This window comes from Lepidochelys kempii, chromosome 1 (genome assembly GCF_965140285.1).
Source record: "Lepidochelys kempii isolate rLepKem1 chromosome 1, rLepKem1.hap1, whole genome shotgun sequence".
Classification (NCBI taxonomy): domain Eukaryota; kingdom Metazoa; phylum Chordata; order Testudines; family Cheloniidae; genus Lepidochelys; species Lepidochelys kempii.
In genome coordinates this window covers 227,106,018-227,128,302 of record NC_136380.1, presented here as the reverse complement: position 1 = coordinate 227,128,302, position 22,285 = coordinate 227,106,018, and the positions used below count along the sequence as shown (strand labels likewise).

The 22,285-nt window shown below is 44.8% G+C and overlaps 1 pseudogene; it reads left to right on the top strand.

The window, feature by feature from the left end:
* The first annotated feature begins 3,883 nt into the window (after positions 1-3,883).
* LOC140905684 (U6 spliceosomal RNA) lies at positions 3,884-3,982 on the top strand (annotated as a pseudogene).
* The last annotated feature ends 18,303 nt before the right edge of the window (positions 3,983-22,285 follow it).

The window sequence follows — 22,285 nt, the reverse complement described above, 5'->3', positions numbered from 1 at the left end:
GTGCCTAGTCCTGGGAGGGGACTTTAATACCACCCTCGAGAAACAGGAGCGCTCGGGGACTGAGCAGAGCCTGGTCGCCGCGGACACCCTCCGGGAGATAGTCGAACATCACTCCCTAGTGGACGTCTGGCGTGACCACCACCCGGATGACACTTCCACGTTCACCTTTGTCCGGGTGGAAGCCCACTGGTCGAGCCACTCCAGGTTGGACCACATTTATTTATCACGCTTCCATCTCTCATGAGCCCACTCCTCCAAACTTCGGCTGGCCCCATTTTCTGACCATCATCTAACCACCGTGACAGCCTCCCTCTGTGCAGAGAGCCCAGGGCCGGCCTACTGGCATTTTAACAACAGCCTGTTGGAGGATGAGGGCTTCGTGATGTCCTTCCGGGAATTCTGGCTGGCCTGGTGAGGGAGGTGGCGTGCCTTTCCCTCGACACGGCGATGGTGGGACCTGGGGAAGGTGCGCACCAGGCTTTTCTGCCGCGACTACACCCGGGACACCAGCTGACGGAGAAATGCGGCAATAGAGCAGTTGGAACGGGAGGTCTTAGAGCTGGAGAGGCGTCTGGCCGCCAGCCCCGAGGACCCGCTCCTCTGTGGAGCGTGCCGGGAGAAGCGGGAGGAGCTCCGGACCCTCGAGGACCACCGGTCCCGGGGCGCCTTTGTTCGATCCCGCATCCGCCTTCTCGGGAGATGGATTGCGGCTCCCGCTTCTTCTATGCCCTGGAGAAAATGAGGGGGGCCAAGAAACACGTCACCTGCCTCCTGGCAGAAGACGGCATCCCCCTCACAGAACCGGTGGAGATGTGCGGGAGGGCCTGAGCCTTCTACACAAGTCTTTTCTCCCCGGATCCGACCAAACCTAGCGCTTGCAGAGTGCTCTGAGAGGAGCTCCCTATGGTCAGTGCGAGCAACCGAGACCGGCTAGAGTTGCCTCTCACTCTGGCCAAGTTCTCGGAAGCTCTCCGTCGTATGCCCACTAATAAGTCTCCAGGCATGGACGGGCTGACCGTGGAGTTCTACCGTGTGTTTTGGGACGTCCTTGGCCCAGACCTAGTCATCATCTGGGCTGAGTCTCTGCAGAGCGGGGTCCTCCCTCTTTTGTGCAGGCAAGCTGTGCTCGCCTTACTGCCAAAGAAGGGGGACCTCTGCGATTTACGAAATTGGCGTCCCGTCTCGCTCCTCAGCATGGACTACAAAATCGTAGCGAAAGCAATCTCGCTGCGGCTAGGGTCTGTGCTGGCGGACGTGAGCCACCCAGACCAGACCTACACCGTCCTGGACCGCAGTATCTTTGATAACCTATTTCTGGTTCGGGACCTTTTGGAACTCAGGTGTAGAGACGGTCTGTCGTTCGCCCTCCTGTCCCTAGATCAGGAGAAGGCATTCGATAGGGTGGACCATGGGTACCTCCTGAACACTATGCGAGCGTTTGGCTTCAGACCCCAGTTTGTGGGGTGCTGTACACTTCCGCAGAGTGTCTGGTTAAGCTTAACTGGACCCTGACCGAACTGGTCAGCTTCGGGCAAGGAGTACAGCAGGGGTGTCCCCTCTCGGGCCAGCTGTGCGCTCTGGCGATCAAGTCCTTCCTCTGCCTCCTCTGTAGGAGGTTGACAGGATTGGTGCTGTGGGAGCTGGAGCTGCAGCTGGTCCTGTCGGCGTACGCCAATGACGTGCTCCTCGTGGTCCAGGACTCGGGTGACTTGGCGCGGGTGGAGGCTTGCCAGGCCACCTATTGGGCAGCCTCCTCCGCCCGGGTCAACTGGGTCAAGAGCTCTGGCTTGGCGGTAGGAGACTGGTGGCAGGCGAGCTCCCTCCCACCTGCGCTTTAGACCATCTGGTGGAGCGCGGGTCCACTGCTCTACCTCGGCATTTACCTTTCTGCCACGCATCCCTCTCCGCCAGAGAATTAGGAAAATGTAGAGGGTGGGGTGATAGAGCGGCTCCCGAAAAGGACAGGACTACTCAGATGTCTCTCCCTTCATGGGAGAGTGCTGGTGCTTAATCAACTAGTCCTGTCCAAACTCTGGTACTGGCTCAACACCCTGGTCCCGGCCCCGGGTTTCCTGACCAACCTCCGGACATCGATTCTGGGGTTCTTTTGGTCAGGAATGCACTGGGCCCCTGTCTGCACACTCAGGTCTGTGTCTTCCGCCTCCAGGCCCTACAGAGGCTCCTTTATGGTGCAGGCAGTTCGGCGTGGAGCATACTGGCACACGCCATCCTGCGCTGCATCCGAGGGCTCCGATATGACCGGCAGCTCTTCTATCTCTGTCCGGGAGGTCTTCCGCGAGACCTCTCCGGGCTGCCGGTCTTCTACCAGGACCTCCTCCAGACTTGGAAACGGTTTTTAACGACCAGGTCTGTGGCAGCCACCGAGGGGGCAGATCTCCTCGTGGAGCCCCTGCTACTCAACCCCCAGCTCCGTGTGCAGGTGGCGGAGTCCCGCTCGGTGCGCCAGAGCTTGATCCTGGCAGAAGTCATGAGAGTCGGAGACCTCCTGGACTACGACCAGGGAGACTGGCTGGATCCCCTGACGCTCGCTCGGCGCATGGGGCTCTCCAGACCTCGTACCCCCGCGGTGCGTACTTCAGGAGGTGAAGGCCGCTTTGCCACCCGCTGCTTGAGCTTACCTTGATCGGGTTCTGCTCAAGGGCACGCCCTGCCCACCCTCTACCCCAGGCCCGCCGGACCTTTTAATTGGACCCCTGCCCCATAGACCCAATCGACCCCCTCACCCCTTTACGGCAAGCTGGCTGCATAAACTGCAGCCGGTATGCTTGCAAACCACACCAAGGAAACATCCATACACGCTCGTGCTCCACACCCTTCACACCCTCACCCTAGTGTCCCGCCCCGACACAAAGTGGCGAGACCTTCTGCCACCTTTGGAGGGGGAGCAGCCCCGGTGGGCCAGCCTATATTCCACCTTGGTTCCGAGGCCTGTCGGGAACATCAGTTGGCGGCTCCTTCACGGAGCTGTAAGCACGGGCACGTACTTGGTGCGGTTCAACCCCATCCCAGATACCTGTCCCTTTTGCGGTGTGAGGGAAACCCTGGCGCACATATATCTGGAGTGCGCCAGGCTGCAGCCCCTGTTCCGGCTCCTCACAAATCTTCTATTACGTTTTTGGTTGCTTTTTTCCCCTCACCTTTTTATTTATGCACTCCCCATCTGTGGCCTCACAAAGTCGCGGGATCTCCTAGTTAATCTCCTCCTGGCCCTGGCTAAAATGGCCATCTATAAAACCAGAGAGAGGAGGTTGGCCGATGGAGTTTCCTGTGACTGTGGGGCCATTTTCCGATCCTCGGTCCGTTCACGTATCCGGGCGGAGTTCCTCTGGGAGGCGTCCACCGACTCCCTTGATGCTTTTGAAGAGTGGTGGGTGCTGTCCGAGGCTCTCTGCTCAGTGTCCCCGTCCAGCTCCCTTTGTTTTGACCCTTTGATTGTGGGAGAGAGTAAGGGACCCAGCCCCAGCCATTGCTGCTGCGGACACCACCACCTTAGAGGGGTCCTTTCACACATGGGTGCACGTGACCCCACCCGGATTGTCCACCCCACAGCCTGCCCCTTTTGTTGGGTGCTTTCAGAGGAGGGAATTGTTGGTGACACTCGGGCGTGGCGCCAGGTAACTCGAGGGGGTGGCAAACCTTGAGAGTCGATGAAACCCCCTCCCTCTGGGCCACCAGGTAAGTCAGAAGGGTGGAAGACCATGAGAGTCGAGGAAGCCCCCCGCTCTGGGCCCAGGCAAGCTTGAACACTTCCCTCCCCTGAAGCTAATGAGAAAATAATTGTGATTGGTTGCTGTGTTACACATTGCATATGCTGTTGTTTTGTTTTGTAAGTGTGTTATGCAAATAAAAAATTACTCGCCTATTAAAAAAAATATACATATACTAAAATTGGAATGATACAGAGAAGATTAGCATGGCCCCTGCGCAAGGATGGCAAATCTGTGAAGCGTTCCATATCACTCTCCTGTAGCCGTCTGGCCCGACCCTGTCACAACACATAAGAAGACAGTGCCCAAGCGACAGTGCATTTGAAAAGGCCCATATGGGCCATTTATTCCAATAAATGCCTAGAATATATTGGGCTTGTAAATAAATGTAGTCTTGCTTCAGGTGTTTCTGTACTAATGTGTGTGTCTACAGTTCACTGTGGGTGCAAAAGATGCACATGCAAATTTGGTTTATGCAAAAATGGGGGTGCAAATTGGACTGACAAAAAGGGAGCTTGGGCTTTTGAAAACATTGGTCAATGTGAAGACTTGAACACTTCCCTCTTCAAATTTCAGTAGCTTGGAATTAGTTTTTCCACAGATGGCTTTGATTGTGGCTCTGATCTATGACTTTTCTCTGTTCCATAGTGTAGTTAAAGTATCTATGTTATATAGAAAATTAGATCCATATTTTATGTCTTTGCCTCCAATAACTTAATTATTATTTCTCTTCTGTGTAAAAAAGTGTGGGCAAAACCTTTTCTTTGCAAGTCTCAGGCATGCAGGGGGGAGGGAGGAGAGCAGAGCCAACAACATAGTAGGTTCAGCAACCATCTTTTGCAGCAAAGGGCATGATGACTGAGAGTAGATTGGTGGGAGGGTGCCTGTTTACTGCTGCCTGAAAAAAGGATCAGCATGCACACGCTTTAGTATGTGCTTCTGGATACATAATAGGCGCAGAGGGGGCTGGGCCTGAGTATAACCCCAGTTTATCAGAGCTTGCTCCCCTTCAAGCTGTGATCTCTTGGCTGGGGCACTTGCTACCTACTGAGCATTAGGATACTTGAGGGAGAATGAGCACTGAGTTCTCATTCCGAGTCATCACATCCATTTCTAGCTCTCCCACTAACACACCTATGTGAGCCTGAGGAAAAATATTGAATTTTCGTTACCTTATCCATAAAATGGGGATAATACTTAATAACTAGAGCTGGTCAAAACTTTTCTGCTAGAATGCTGGTTTCTCTAAATTGATACATTCTATTTTAATGTTCATGTAATATTGTTTTAAAAAATAGAAACGCTGCATTTTAATAAGGATGAAACATTCTGTGCGGACCTTAGCAAAACAGAATGTGTTTGCTTTTTCACTTCGGAATGACTTTTTGAACTTTATTTCATTTTTATATTCTATTATAAATGATAATAAAACATAAAGAGTAAAAATTGGAAAAAAAGGTTCAGTTTTATTGAAATGAAATGTTTTGATTGACCCAAAATAAATTTTTTTGAAAATTTTATTTCATAGAATATTTCAAAATTTGATATTGCATTCTGATTTGGAACAAATTTTGAAATGGACATTCTGGTTCCTCCACAGCTCTATTAATTACCTACCTGACCACTACCACCAATCAGAATTTTTCAGACACAAAGCTGTTTTGGTTGAAAACTATTCTCTTTTCCTAAGGACTTGTCTACATGATGCTTTAGTCCACACCAGAGGAGTGCAAAATTTAGTCCGCACTGGCATGCTGTGCACTAACTTGCCCACACAGACTCTGCTGGCATTCACCAAAAGTTACTTAGTGTGGATTAATGAAGTCCTGTTTCAGACTGTACTACATTAACATGGACTAGCGAACTTTTGGTGAGCACCAGCAGGGGCCATATGGGGCAGTTAGTGCACGACACACTACTGTGGACAAAATTTGCACTCTTCTGGTGTGGACTAAAGCGCCATGTAGACAAGCCCTAAAACAAAGTTTTTCACACAAAAAATGTCAACTTTGTTGAAAAATTTTTGTGTTCATGGAAAATGTGGTTTTTTATCACAATTTTTGAAGGTATTATTAAAATAGTCATTGAAAATTTTGCTGACTGAAAACCATTTTTGTGGCAAATTAAAAATGTTGATAACCATTTTCAAAATAGAAAAGGAGTACTTGTGGCACCTTAGAGACTAACAAATTTATTTGAGCATAAGCTTTCGTGAGCTACAGCTCTGAAACCTGTCATTTTCAAAATAGTTTCCATTTAAAAATATGCAAAAATGGGTCAATTTAAATGGTAAAAACAACCTTAAACTTTTGAAAGTTTTTCCAAAACTAATTTTTGTTTGTTTTATATTATTACCCTATTCACAGGGGCATTCAGATGATTATTTAATTAATTACTATCTAGTTATCTAAGGGTTTACCTTGCCATTCATCACTGTAGTATTTAAATGTTTCTCTGTCAAATCAAGAGCGATAGCAAAGACCCTACTGGATTTAATGGTGTCTCTGGCACTTCTCCCTTTTGTAGGTCAAAATGGTGCTTGGGGTAGGGTGGTTCTTTTTTGGGGCGGGGAGAGGACTTGTTAGGACATAGGGGGTGTCAACATTGAGAGTTTCAGAGTAACAGCCGTGTTAGTCTGTATTCGCAAAAAGAAAAGGAGTACTTGTGGCACCTTAGAGACTAACCAATTTATTAGAGCATAAGCTTTCGTGAGCTACAGCTCACTTCCTCAGATGCATATCGTGGAAACTGCAGCAGGCTTTATATATACACAGAGAATATGAAACAATACCTACTCCCACCCCACTGTCCTGCTGGTAATAGCTTATCTAAAGTGATCATCAGGTGGGCCATTTCCAGCACAAATCCAGGTTTTCTCACCCTCCACCCCCCCCCACAAATTCACTCTCCTGCTGGTGATAGCCCATCCAAAGTGACAACTCTTTACACAATGTGCATGACAATCAAGTTGGGCTATTTCCTGCACAAATCCAGGTTTTCTCACATCCCCCCCGCCCCCATACACACACAAATAGCAGGAGAGTGAATTTCATGTTTCAGACCCCTGGCCTAGAGAGTCATTTCCTGAGCCGGGGTGTATCACAGCAGCTGCTTACTTTGCATCCCCTTGTGGCCAGTGGTCACTCTACACCACCTAGACAAAAAAGAAAATGAGTACTTATGGCACATTAGAGACTAACCAGTTTATTTGAGCATAAGCTTTTGTGAGCTACAGCTCACTTCATCGGATGCATTCAGTGGAACATACAGTGAGGAGATTTATATACACACAGAATATGAAAAAATGGGTGTTTATCTTGCACACTGTAAGGAGAGTGATCACTTAAGATGAGCTATTACCAGCAAGGGGGGGGCGGGGAGAAAACCTTTTGTAGTGATAATCAAGATGGGCCATTTCCAGCAGTTAACAAGAATGTCTGAGGAACGGGGAAGGGGGGATAAACAAGGGGAAATAGATTTACTTTGTGTAATGACTCAACCACTCCCAGTCTCTATTCAAGCTTAAGTTAATTGTATCCAATTTGCAAATTAATTCCAATTCAGCAGTCTCTCATTGGAGTCTGTTTTTGAAGATTTTTTGTTGAAGAATAGCCACTTTTAGGTCAGAAATCGAGTGACCAGAGAGATTGAAGTGTTCTCCGACTGCTTTATGAATGTTAAAATTCTTGACATCTGATTTGTGTCCATTTATTCTTTTACATAGAGACTGTCCAGTTTGACCAATGTACATGGCAGAGGGGCATTGCTGGCACACGATGACATATATCACATTGGTAGATGTGTAGGTGAACGAGCCTCTGATAGTGTGGCTGATGTGATTAGGCCCTATGATGGTGTCCCCTGAATAGATATGTGGACACAGTTGGCAACGGGCTTTGTTGCAAGGATAGGTTCCTGGGTTAATGGTTCTGTTGTGTCGTGTGTGGTTGCTGGTGAGTATTTGCTTCAGGTTGGGGGGCTGTCTGTAGGCAAAGACTGGCCTGTCTCCCAAGATTTGTGAGAGTGATGGGTCGTCCTTCAGGATAGGCTGTAGATCCTTGATGATGCGTTGGAGAGGTTTTAGTTGGGGGCTGAAGGTGACGGCTAGTGGCGTTCTGTTATTTTCTTTGTTGGGCCTGTCCTGTAGTAGGTGATTTCTGGGTACTCTTCTGGCTCTGTCAATCTGTTTCTTCACTTCTGCAGGTGGGTACTGTAGTTGTAAGAATGCTTGATAGAGATCTTGTAGGCGTTTGTCTCTGTCTGAGGGGTTGGAGCAAATGCAGTTGTATCATAGAGCTTGTCTATAGACAATGGATCATGTGGTGTGAAAGCTGGAGGCATGTAGGTAGGAATAGCGGTCAGTAGGTTTCCGGTACAGGGTGGTGTTTATGTGACCATCGCTTATTAGCACCGTAGTGTCCAGGAAGTGGATCTCTTGTGTGGACTGGTGCAGGCTGAGGTTGATGATGGGATGGAAATTGAGGAATTCCACCAGGTTTTCAACAAGGTCTTCTTTTCCATGGATCCAGATGATGAAGATGTGATCAATATAGCACAAGTAGAGTAGGGGCATTAGGGGATGAGAGCTGAGGAAGCGTTGTTCTAAGTCAGCCATAAAAATGTTGGCATACTGTGGAGCCATGTGGGTACCCATAGCAGTGCCGTTGATTTGAAGGTATACATTGTCCTCAAATGTGCAATAGTTATGGGTGAGGACAAAGTCACAAAGTTCAGCCACCAGGTTAGCTGTGACATTATCGGGGATAGTGTTCCTGACGGCTTGTAGTCCATCTTTGTGTGGAATGTTGGTGTAGAGGGCTTCTACATCCATAGTGGCCAGGACGGTGTTATCAGGAAGATCACCGATGGATTGTAGTTTCCTCAGGAAGTCAGTGGCGTCTCGAAGGTAGCTGGGAGTGCTGGTAGCATAGGGCCTGTGGAGGAAGTCTACATAGCCAGACAATCCTGCTGTCAGGGTGCCAATGCCTGAGATGATGGGGCGCCCAGGATTTCCAGGTTTATGGATCTTGGGTAGTAGATAGAATATCCCAGGTCGGGGTTACAGGGGTGTGTCTGTGCGGATTTGTTCTTGTGCTTTTTCAGGGAGTTTCTTGAGCAAATGCTGTAGTTTCTTTGGGTAACCCTCAGTGGGATCAGAGGGTAATGGCTTGTAGAAAGTAGTGTTGGAGAGCTGCCGAGCAGCCTCTTGTTCATATTCCGACCTATTCATGATGACAACAGCACCTCCTTTGTCAGCCTTTTTGATTATGATGTCAGAGTTGTTTCTGAGGCTGTGGATGGCATTGTGTTCCGCATGGCTGAGGTTATGGGGCAAGTGATGCTGCTTTTCCACAATTTCAGCCTGTGCACGTCAGCAGAAGCACTCTATGTAGAAGTTCAGTCTGTTGTGTCAACCTTCAGGAGGAGTCCACCTAGAATCCTTCTTTTTGTAGTGTTGGTAGGAAGGTCTCTGTGGATTAGTATGTTGTTCAGAGGTGTGTTGGAAATATTCCTTGAGTCGGAGACATCAAAAATAGGATTCTAGGTCACCACAGAACTGTATCATGTTCGTGGGGGTGGAGGGGCAGAAGGAGAGGCCCCGAGATAGGACAGATTCTTCTGCTGGGCTAAGAGTATAGTTGGATAGATTAACAATATTGCTGGGTGGGTTAAGGGAACCATTGCTGTGGCCTCTTGTGGCATGCAGTAGTTTAGATAGTTTAGTGTCCCTTTTCTTTTGTAGAGAAGCACAGTGTGTGTTGTAAATGGCTTGTCTAGTTTTAGTAAAGTCCAGCCATGAGGAAGTTTGTGTGGAAGGTTGGTTTTTTATGAGCGTATCCAGTTTTGAGAGCTCATTCTTAATCTTTCCCTGTTTGCTGTAGAGGATGTTGATCAGGTGGTTCTGCAGTTTCTTTGAGAGCGTGTGGCACAAGCGGTCAGCATAGTCTGTATGGTATGTAGATTGTAATGGATTTTTTACCTTCAGTCCTTTTGGTATGATGTCCATCTGTTTGCATTTGGAAAGGAAGATGATGTCTGTCTGTATCTGTACGAGTTTTTTCATGAAGTTGATAGATTTCCACTCCATACGGCTAAATGCAGTGCCTTGCATAATGATAGGTTTCAGAGTAGCAGCCATGTTAGTCTGTATTTGCAAAAAGAAAAGGAGTACTTGTGGCACCTTAGAGACTAACCAATTTATTTGAGCATAAGCTTTCGTGAGCTACAGCTCACTTCATCGGATGCATTCAGTGGAAAATACAGCACCTGCCTCCCTTTCCCCCCCTTCAGGGCCCTTTAAGAACTTACAATTGGTTAGTCTCTAAGGTGCCACAAGTACTCCTTTTCTTTTTACAATTCAAAGGTGGTTCAAACAATCCCCGAGTCCTCAACTTCAGTTCAGGGTCTCTCTCTCCTAATTAATCCAAAATAACAAACAACAAAAATTCACGCAGTCTTGAGCCCAGCTGTTTTTTATAGACTCTCCCTAGCTTTTACAGGGTCTCTCCCAGGCTTCTTTACCTGGGGTATTTTCCTCTCACCCTCTCCTGGTTCTTCAGCTTTTCCACTGCTGACTCAGGGCTCTGCAGGAGCTTTCTTGTTCCCTGCAGAATCTACAGACACAGCTGTAATCACTGGTGTTTCCCCAGCTCACATGCGTACACTCCCAAACACACACCCATGTCGCCTTTTATATTTGAATCACCTCATTCCTCTCAGATAGGCCTCAGTCAGGGCTGTCTTAGGCCCAGGCTCTCCAGCCCAAGGGCAAGCCATCCTGTTACAGTGTCTCAGGCCTGTCTTCCCCCAGCTCTGTCCATTTCAGAAGTTAACCATGGAATCATAACAATGAGGAAACAGATAAGGGACATGTGAGGACCGGGTACAGTTTAATGTTAATGTATTTTCAGTGGAGTTGCAATATGACAGCTGTAATCTGAATCTAGCTGTTAACAGATGTATCTGGAGGAAAGCTTTTGGAGTTTATTTGACTTAGGCTTTGGTTCCCTGGTATTGCATCACGAACATAAATATGATGTTCCCAGGTAATACTATTCCTAGATGATGTGTGTACTTAAAAAAAAATAATGGATAGGTGATTTCAGTGGATAACTGGCACATTTGATGGCAGTTGAGCCAATGAGCCTAACCTGGAATAAACACCTCTACAGCTAAAAGAGTAGTTTGATCTCCATGTCCTTTCAATCCTTGGATTCTCTAGTGCAAGTGGTTACTCCAAGTTAGGTGTGAAGCATATTGACATGGGTGAGGCAGGGAATTTTTCACTGCTGTTAGCCTTAATTCACTCAAAAAGTAAAAAGGTATAGAATTAATGTAATGCTTATATGCATTGAGATCGGTGGGTAGAAAGTGCTATATAAATGCAAAGTATTAGTATTATCTGATTACTGTGTCAGTATACCATATACTCTAGCTAATTTGATACAATTGGCAGCTAATACTTTTAAATTATCAATTTTAATAGGACTTGTTACTTAATTGGAGAAAGGACAAATTTTGAAAAGAAATCGATTTATGTTTTGTGCAATAGTGACTGATTTCATCTCTCTGCCTTTGTACACTTACTTAACAAATGATATCCAAACCAATAGTCTCACTGGTATTCAGTCTACAGAAGCAAAAAGAAGAAAAAAAAGATGTAAGCTAACGGTGTTAATCCTTTCACAGCTGCCATTGGGGGGCTAACAAATTAAACTGTAATGGAGGGGGAAAGCATAAGAGAAATGTATGTTATAGGTAATATGAAACAAGGTGTGGAATGGTAACTTTATTCACATGTAGTTTACATTGGGTAAGAGAGCAGAAAACATTGTTTTCCACAAAACAATCAATATATTGTTCCCAGATATCAGATCTATAAACCAATATAATGCTAATATTTTTTTAGAAGGAAGCACCGGCAATTAATACTCTGCATTTCTTCTGTGTAAAGCCAGAATAACTAGTCTTCCATTGCAGTATCTCTAGACCTTGTGGTATTTGATATATACTGGATTTTATATGGTGTCTGTCATCCTGGTAGCTGAACAACTAAATAAACTCAGTATAAATTCCTGAAGGCCTGAGCTAGCAGGAGCATTTGGGGTATTTGGGCTCCAATCCTCCAATGAGTAGCAGGTAGGCAGACTGCTGCACCCAAGTGGAGTCCCCCTGGAGTAGTTTGCTCATGTGCTGTCAATTGAAAGATTGGGCCCTTGCAGCATAAATAGGAATTCAGCCTTTGAGACTTGGTTCAAACTTCCCTCAACAGCACCACTATGGTGAATGAAGCCTGCCCCAGTGTGGGCTACTTCTGGCAACATTTCAAGGTACTTGTTATTCTGTGGCTACTTTAAAGTTTTGATAGGCCAGCTACTGATCTGTTATAAAGTTGCTGTTTAAACTATTGTTGGAGCTGATCTACAGATTAAACGGATTTGTAGATTTGATTTTTTTAGAACAGGTAATTCTGTCTGAGGGGGACAAATGCTTTATTTTTCTACCTTTGGGTTGTTCAGCTTGCCTTTTAAAAGATGTCATATGAGGTTTCCTGTACATACTCATTCCAAAACCTTAGAGTCAGTTTCCCTTGGAAATAGGGCTTGCCTTTCCCTCATAGCTGATTTTGAACCATAGCTGTGCAGTTTTGATAGAAACGCCTAAGCCACATTTGGTCAGCTAACAAATAATGTTCTTTCAGAGTGAGAGAGACTCACATTTGATTTATATCTCGCAATCCCAGTCAATGTGAAAGAGATTTCAAAACTACCTGCACACATTCCAACATCCTCATTTGCTCTTCTGTCTCAATTTATGTTCATTAATTTGTGCTCATTATGAGCAGAGTTCCAACTGCTTCCATATGTGTCTGTGGATGATGCCTTTCCCTCAAATTACCAGTGTTGTCTTGATGCTGATTGATCTCTCGGAACTATAAATGTGATGAATTCTAGAGTTCCTCCCACAATCACTTCTAATTTCTGAGAGGCTTTGTTTCCTGATGCCTGCGGTGAACACAGAAGGTGTGAGACTGTGTGGAAATTGCTCTTAGTAGACAAGCAAGACATAAATGTATACCCACAAAGTCACCAGAATCATTGATCAGAGGAAAGATTTTTTCATTCCTGCCAAGGCCTGCTTCTTTTTGCTTTCTCCTTATCTCCCCCCCATCGCTCCCTTTTCCCTTCTATTCTCCCCTCTTTCTTCTGCCTTTCATTTTCTCCTCTTTCCCTACCACCCGCTTAATCTGACCTCTTTTTGTGCAATTCTTTTTTGTAACTAAACAATTAGAGCTAAATATTCTCAGCAAATCCAGAAGATAACTGCAGAAATAAAAGCTATCTTAGCTACCAGTGTGGAAAGACAGAGCTGCTGGATGTTTTCATACACCAAACTGTGCTCCACACCTAATCTGTACCACCTCCATGTTAGTGCAAGATGATCTCCTAAAAGGTATTTATTTTTTAAAGTTCAGTGCACCACGTTTAGACTTACTGCTTAAAATGGAATCCATTTTTGGTAGCTATTTCACGTGTTACGTGGAATAGCCAATGTGAAGCTCTTCTAATGTGGAGCTTCTAAGGAGGTAAGAGCATAAGTCAAAGATGCAAAAAACCCTTACGTGTAAGCCACACCATCTCAGAGTGGTACCCCTCTAGTGCTGGCCCCTGCACAAACAGTTGATGTGTTATCTGTAGCCGTAATTAATACAGCTGGGTGTTTTGGCTCCAACAGTAGAGGTTCATGCTTTAGAGGTTCCACGTGAAGCTGAGCAAATAATGGATTTCTGAGCTGAGGGCCAAACTTGGGGGGGGAAAAACAACAAAAGGTTTGATTCAAACTGAATTGTCGTTGTTGTCACTAAGATGACAAACCAAAAAAAAAAAAAAAAATTTGTTTTGAGTCTAGCTGAGCATTTTGTTCAACCCAAAATAAATTTTCTGTTTGTTTCATTTGAGGTGTTTTTCACCCTTTTTTCCCCCTCACACAAATTAGCTAAATTTTGAAATGAAACACTGTTTTGAAATGAAAAGTCAAAATGTTTTCTTTCTGGAAATGTTGAAACAAAATATTTCGACATTTCCATTTTTTCCAGGCAAACTATTTGCCAATTCAACATGAATTCACAAAGAGTTTCAATGTGTTCCTCTCCAACCCCCAATGCATTATTATTTGCTGAAAAAAATTGCCCAGCTCTAGCCTGGAGTTTTTCTTATAAAATGGACTCTCACAACTGATTTAAATTAAAATATCCATAGGGGGAAAATCAGTCACATAACATTTCTGATACCAACCAGCAATAAGTAATATTGTCTTAAAGATTATCACAAAGTAGGTTTTGCATACCTCTTCCCATATTGGTACCTACTCCATTCTGTTGTCTGCTTTATAGTACTTGAAACCTATTTGCACAGGCTGCACGTGAACCCTCCCCCCTTCAGGGCAGTTAGCCCCTCCCTGGCCCTGCCCCTTCTGCCTAAGGCCCCATTGCCGGAGCCCCAAGGCCCTCCCCCTCTCTAGCCGGAGGAGCCCCAGCCTGCCTGGCTCAAGAAGCTGGCCAGCTCGCCTCCGAGCTGCCCCTGGCTGCCCCAGCCCCTGGCCACCAGCCCGACTGGCAGGTTGCTGACTGGAGCTGAGCCCCTGCCAGCTTCAGGAGAGATGGAGAGTGTGGGCGGGGTTTCCCCTGGCCTATGATACCTGCTGCCCATGCCTATTTGCCTTCTCTACAAGCTAGAGTCACTGAGGGTCTCCTTCTGTTTGTGGTGGAGAGTGGCAGAGCTATTAAAAGGGAAACTTTTTCCATATTCCATTGATCAGACTTCATGCAGGCAACTAGAATGCAAGTTTCTCCCAACCTGCCCCATCAGTGACCTCAGACTTATAGGACCACCCTTGTCTTGGATGAGAAGTAAGTTAAATTACAGGCTGCTACATTGTTCTGATACTGCCAACATTTTGGGCAGAAGTTGTAATAATGATAAAAAAGCCCCAGTGTAATGGATACCAACCTAACTCCGTAACTACAGGTTAGGTTTTGAAAATTACAAATATGTGTTTAAGTCAGGCTAACCAAAAAGTACTAGATAGTGCTTCAACTGTGGCCAGCTGTATAGTATTTAGAAATTAGAAAGGAATGTTTTTCTCTTCCAAAGTGGAAAAATTATAGTAGGTTGGTACATACTGAGCATATGCTAGTTTGTCCTGCTCTACAGTATGTCATTTATTGTGTAATTTAGTTACATGCAGATAATCAATGGTTGATAAAATACTTCTTAAGCAGCTTGGCTTCTTCCTCCAACACTCAGAAATACTGTTACACCGTCACAATGAGTTCTTATTCAAGGGTATGTGCATTAACTCGTCAATCTTTTATGTTCTCTCTCTCCTGCATTAGAGGCCTGATCCTAAGCCCACTGAAGTCAGTGGAAAGACTGGTCCTATGTCTTACTACACCTGTTGGACAAAACTTCGTTTTCTCAAGTAGTAAATATGGAACCTCATTTTGCCTCTAATTATCATTCACTCCTTCACTTGCTGCTTTATGATCTCAGGGTTCCTTCCAGCTCATCCACTTTCAATAGCTCTCTGATTATTTTTCCTTTCTTCTTGGCTTGTTTCCCCTTGCACCTGACCTCTGATTCCTCTCTTATCCATTGAACATTTTCAGATGTGGCTCATGTGGTCCATGGAAATAGTATTCCATGCTACAATTTCTGTATCTGTCAGGCTAAAGCAGAACTTTTTGACCCCCATAAACAGAAGTGCTTACACAATTTCTGGTGTTTGATAAGATATAAATTGATATAATAAAGCTATACAAATGGGGTGAGAAATTTGGTGCAACAAAGTGGGTCCCTTAGTAAGCATTCTGGAGTGACTAACTGTAGGGCAGCCTGATGGTACTTGGGATTTCCTGAACTTTTCTTAGGCAAAAGTTAAATTGAATTCATTTGCCACAAAGGCTTGACTTTGTTTTGATGCCCGGCCAAGTACCATTAGTTGAGAGGCGTTGGTGACAGAAAGATTGTTCTAGTTGAAGGGTACTGGCAAAGGAGTAACAAAGCCACAAGGTTTCCCAGATTTTCAGTCAATTTTCTAAAACAGGATTATAGAGAGGAGCTAAGAATGAGATCCAAGTCTAGGCTGGAGATGGTCGTCTCTAGGCAGCAGAAGAAGGATTTTAAAAGGGGCCAATTGACTGTTGGATCCAAAGACTGCTTTTTACTGATTGTTTTGTACTCACTTCTTAGTCGAGAGGTTGCATTTACATTGTTTCTTCTTTATGGAGAGATAAGGGAGAATGAAAGTCTCAAAAGACTGACTGCTGTCTCATCAGAGCCCCATCTGATACCTTCACAGCAGACACTGAAACTACCTTTACAAAATCCTTTGTACACCATGGCACAAAGACTTTAACTTTGCAAAAAGGGCATAAGAACAGCCATACTAGGTCAGACCAATGGTCCATCTAGTCCAGTATCCTGTCTTCCAACAGTGGCCAATGCCAGGTGCTTCAGTGGGAATGAACAGAATAGGCAATCATCGAGTGATCCATCCCTTGTCAGGCAGCTTCTGGCAGTCAGAGGCTAGGGTCATTAAGTTCATGGAGGACAGGTCCATCAATGGCTGTTAGCCAAGATGGTCAGGGATGGAACCCCATGCTCTTATCTAGTTTTTTTTTTAACCCTGTTATTTGTTTAGCCTTCACAACATCCCCTGGCAATGAGTTCCACAGGCTGTGTGTTGTGTGAAGAAGTACTTCCTTTTGTTTGTTTTAAACCTATTCCCTATTAATCTCATTGGGTGACACCTGGTTCTTGTGTTATGTGAAGGAGTAAATAACAAGGGCCTTGGAAGAAACTAACAGAACCTCCATTCATGGTATTAAATTGTGTCCCACAGCAACTAAAATAATAATTCTCCTTGCAAGACAAGAGAATCAATAGAATTATTTCAACAGAAAAATCTTCAGATGAACTGGAAAGAAGATTGTGCAGAATTTAAAATTAGAAGCTTTGCAAATGGCTCTAGGAAACCAAGGAGAACTGGATAAGTGGGCATGTATGGGGGGAGTGTGATTGAAGTTGTAACAGAAGGAATTGGGAATCAGGACACTTTTATGTTTCATTCCAACTTCTGTCATTGACACAATGGATCCTAAGTCCATTGAAGTTAATGAAAAAACTCCCATTAACTGTAGTGGTGAAGGGTCAGGCCAGGTGTGATGACCCTGAGCAAATCATTTAACCTTTCCACACCTCATTTTACTCATATATTCATGCCCCCAAAGATGATTTGGAGAGGTGCATTAAAATAATCCATACAGGAGTGATGAGGCTTAGTTAATATATGTTTATAAATCCCTTTGAAATCTTTGGATAAAGTATTTATTTTTATTAATTTGTTTGCCACAAAAATACATTTTTAAAAGTTCTGGTTGGTCTCAAAAACAACGAGGAGTCCTTGTGGAACCTGTGATACAGCATGGCCAGACAGCAGTTTGGAGGAGTTGAAGCAGAGTGGATTGGTGTTGGAGCAGAGAGCAGTTTGGAGGGAAGCAGAGGAGAGTTTGGAGAACTGCTGAGGTGGGCTAAGGAGACCAAGACCCTAGGTAAAGGGACACCTGGTTTGTACAGAGGGAGGGCAGGAAGCCCCACAAGCTGAAGGGCAGGAGAGGGAAGTAGCCCAGGGGAAGGAACTGCTAGTTCTAGTGGTTTACCGCTATCACTAGGGCCCCTGGGCTGGGACCCGGAGTAGAGGGTGGGCCCGGGTCCCTCCCTCTCCACTCCCCTCCTCTAGGACACTAGTGGGGTAGTTAATACCCCAGTTCAGGGGTAGGAAACGGTGCCCTGAAAACCACCCCCCCCAAAGGAGAGAAAGTGCGAGACCCATCATAGTGGTGCTGGCAATTTGCCACTCACCTTAGAGACTAACAAATTTATTTGGGTATAAGCTTCATCAGCTTCATCAGATGCATGGAGTGGAACACACGGTAGGGAGGTATAAATACACCGCATATTAAAAGATGGGAGTTGCCTTACTAAGTGGGGGGTCAGTGCTAACGAGCCAATTCAATTAAGGTGGAACTGGGCTAGTCTCAACAGTTGACAAGAAAGGGTGAAAATCACTTTTGTAGTGCTAATGAGGCCAGTGTAAACAAGGTGTCACATTTCAAACAGTTGACAAGAAGGTGTGAATATCAGCAGGGTAAATTAGTTTTTGTAGTGACCCATGCACTCCCAGTCTTTATTCAAACCTAATTTGATGGTGTCCAGTTTGCAAGTTAATTACAGTTCTGCAGTTTCTCGTTGGAGTCTGTTTTTGAAGGTTTTTTGTGGAAGCATTTCCACGTTTTAAAGTCTGTTATTGAAGTGTTCTCCTACAGGTTTTTGAATGATATAATTCCTGATGTCAGATTTGTGTCCATTTATTCTTTTGCGTAGGGACTGTCTGGTTTGGCCACTGTACATGGCAGAGGGGCATTGCTGGCACATGATGGCATATATCACATTGGTAGATGTGCAGATGAACGAGCCCCAGTGGTGTGGCTGATGTGGTTAGGTCCTATGATGGTGTCCCTTGAATCGATATGTGGACAGAGTTGGCACCAGGGTTTGTTGCAGGGTTTGGTTCCTGGGTTAGTGTTTTTGTTGTGTGGTGTGTAATTGCTGGTGAGTATTTGCTTCAGGTTGGGGGGCCGTCTGTAAGCGAGGACTGGCCTGTCTCCCAAGGTCTTGAGAGTGAGGCATCGTCCTTCAGGATAGGTTGTAGATCCTTGATGATGCGCTGGAGAGGTTTTAGTTGGGGGTTGCAGGTGATGGCTAGTGGCGTTCTGTTACTTTCTTTGGGCCTGTCCTGTAGTAGGTGACTTCTGGGTACCCTTCGGGCCCTGTCAATCTGTTTCTTCACTTCACCAGGTGGGTATTGTAGTTTTAAGAACGCTTGACAGAGATCCTGTAGGTGTTTGTCTCTGTCTGAAGGATTGGAGCAAATATGGTTGTATCTTAGAATTTGGCTGTATACAATGGATCGTGTGATGTGCTCTGGATGAAAGCTGGAGGCATGTAGGTAAGTACAGTGGTCAGTAGGTTTCTTGTACAGAGTGGTGTTTATGTGACCATTGCTTATTAGCACTGTAGTGTCGAGGAAGTGGACCTCTTGTGTGGACTGATCCAGGCTGAGGTTGATGGTGGGGTGGAAATTGTTGAAATGCTGATGGAATTCCTGATGGAATTCCTCAAGGGCCTCCTTCCCATGGGTCCAGATGATGAAGATGTCATCAATGTAGCGCAAGTAGAGTAGGAGTGTTAGGGGACGAGAGCTAAGGAAGCGTTGTTCTAAGTCAGCCATAAAAATGCTGGAATGCTCTGGGGCCATGCGATTACCCATAGCAGTCCCACTGACTTGAAGGTATAAATTGTCCCCAAATCTGAAATAGTTGTGGGTGAGGACAAAGTCACCATGTTCAGCCACCAGGTTTGCCGTGACATTATCGGGGATACTGTTCCTGATGGCTTGTAGTCCATCTTTGTGTGGAATGTTGGTGTAGAGAGCCTCTACATCCATAGTGGCTAGGATGGTGTTTTCTGGAAGATCACCAAAGGATTGTAGTTTCCTCCAAAAGTCCATGTTGTCTTGAAGATGCTGGGAGTGCTGGTAGCATAGGGCCTGAGGAGAGAGTCTACATAGCCAGACAATCCTGCTGTCAGGGTGTAAATGCCTGAGATGATGAGGCATCCAGGATTTCCAGGTTTATGGATTTTGGTTAGCAGATAGAATACCCCTGGTCAGGGCTCTAGATTTGTCCCTGTGCTGCTTCAGGGAGTTTCTTGAGCAGATGGTGTAGTTTTTTTTGCTAACCCTCAGTGGGATCAGAGGGTAATAGCCTGTAGACTGTGGCGTCAGAGATTTGTTCTCAGTGAGTTTTAAATTTAAAACTCTAGAAACTGCCCACAAAAACACTGGAGAGTCACAGTTTGAAATCCCAATAGGAGAAAAAAGCAGATTTCTTGGTTGAAACAGGTTTGAGGAGTGCATACTTGGAGGGGATAATGCACCCAGCTCACAAGAAATTCCTGAAATTCAGATGGAAAACAATATTCTCCATGACTTCTAGAATTTGCAGTTATGAGAATGCTGATATCAAAACACAAAGTAATGTGTGTATCTGAATGATGTTAGAAGCTACAGGGCCAAAGAAAATCCCACATAATAAGTGTGACCTATTTGTTGGCAGCATTAACTTTGGTGATGAACAATTATAGCACCTCTTTTCACAAGAAAACCCTCCAATCTGGAATTTTGATGGGTTTCATTTAACTCCACATTCAAAATGTGATCAACTGCAAAGGGGAAAAAGGAACTATTTTCCCTAAAGATAGTGACACTGGGAGTCATCCAGTTAGTTATCAAACTTGAACAGTTCACTGGTGGATTTACTACAACCATAAACCTGTTCTGCTGTTTGTCTCAGTAGAATTCAAGCCTGCCTGTAAATACACAGGAAAGTTCATTAAATGTCTTTCAAAACAGACATTTGCTCCAAATGCCACCATAATTTGTTCTGGTGGAAAGAAACCTTTATATTAATATTCCCATATTCCTTTCTTCCATTGGTCAATCCAGTGATTTTTTTTTTTTTGAAGTAGGTGCTTCAAAACACAGTTTAGGAAATCTAGTTGGGATTGCAGCTGAGGAAAGGGAATGGCCAAAGGAACTGAGATATAAACAGAATGGAATGGCTAGCAATCTGAAGATGACCTTCTGTTTTGGTAATAGGCAAGTGTTGTCAGTGGGAGTTTTGCTATTGACTTCAACAGAAGGAATAGACGGTCTGACGGTTGTCATATACCGATAGTGACAAGCTAGAAAGCAGTGCCTTACATTTTAAAGAGAGAGCAAACAAGAATAATTTTGCCTAATAGAGAGGGCACTGAAAATATGAAAGTGGATATTGGTAAGGGAATTGTTATCTGTCAGCTCACCACATTCCAGAGAAAGAACATGCAAGAGCAGATGCCATTGCTGGGGGAAGGTGACTGTGGAAAAAGAAATAAAATGAGAGTGGAGATTTTCAGTAAGTTAGTACATTACTGAGGGAAGAAACCAGAAAGTCCAGAAAATGATCAAGCGGACGAGTTGTGACAAACTAGGAAGAGGCAGAAGGACCTTGACAATTTGCTGGGAAGATGTCAGTTTCTATAATTGCCTCTGTCTTTTCATCTGATTCCAGTAATTTCAGCAAAGTGGATTTAAGTCTAAATGGATTAGTGATGCCAGATAACATCATTGTGGCCTTCCAGATGAGAGTGGAGCATTCTATAGTTACTTGAATTTAAGTCAGATAACAACTTATCCCACAGGGGACAGAATGTGGTGTATTAAAGAAGCTTGTGATGACTTGCATGCCTGTTATCAGGAGAAGGATCTTTAAAGAGGGATTTCAGGAGTAATTTATTCGACCCCTATCCTGCAAAGAGGGCTGTGCAAGTGAACCCTTGTGCCTGCATTAAATTTAATGGACTCTGTGTGGGTGCAGGGATCTACTGGCATGATACTTTTTGCTGTGCCAGGGCCTTAGGTTGTTAACAAGAGGTTGGAAAGTTTGACCAATAATTATATATTCCTTCCACTCCTGACATTAAAACTGTGTTTGAGATTGATTTATTTGCTGAAGTAGGAATGGGAATGCCTCCACCTTCTGTTAAGCGTTTTCCATTAGTCTGCTGTTCTTTTTTTCTTAAAGGAGTGAAGGAGTATAAGGAATAACAGTAATTACTAAAGGGCTATTAACTCAGATAGACAGAAGGTTCAAAAATAAGTAGAGACTGTTGATATCTTATCTGGGAAAAACTGGTAATTTAAGAATTCAATTCTGTCTGTGAACTTTGCTGTCTGCTGGTTCCAATGGAAGAGCCATCATGAGTTTGAATCACTAACCTTAAAAAAGATTATTAAACTGAATTAGCTTGAGTACCTGGGACTTTTGATGCAGACTCATGGACTTTAAGGCCAGAAGGGACCATAATAATTGTTTAGTCTGACCTCCAGCACATCACAGGCCACAGAACCTCACCCACCCACTCCTGTAATAGACGCATAATCTCTGGTTGAATTACTGAAGTCCTGAAATCTTGATTTAAAGACTTCAAGTTACAGATAGTCCACTATTTGCAATAGTTAAAACCAGCAAGAGACCCATGCCCCATGCTGTAGGGGAAGGTGAAAAACCACCCATGTCTCTGCCAGTCTGATCTTGGGGAAAGTTCCTGCCAAACCCCATGCTCAGGGTCACCAGTTAGACCCTGAGCATGTCAGCAATATCCTCCAACTAGACACCTGGAAAAGAATCCTCAGTAGTAACTCAGAGCCCTCCCCATCTAGTTTCCTGTCTCTGGTCACTGGAGATATTTGCTAATAATAATCGTGGATTGGTCACATGCCATTGTAGGCAACTTCATCATACCATCCCCTCCATGAACCTGTCAAGCTCAGTCTTGAAATCTGTTAAGGTTTTTGTCCCCACAACTCCCATTTGAAAGGCTATTCCAGAACTT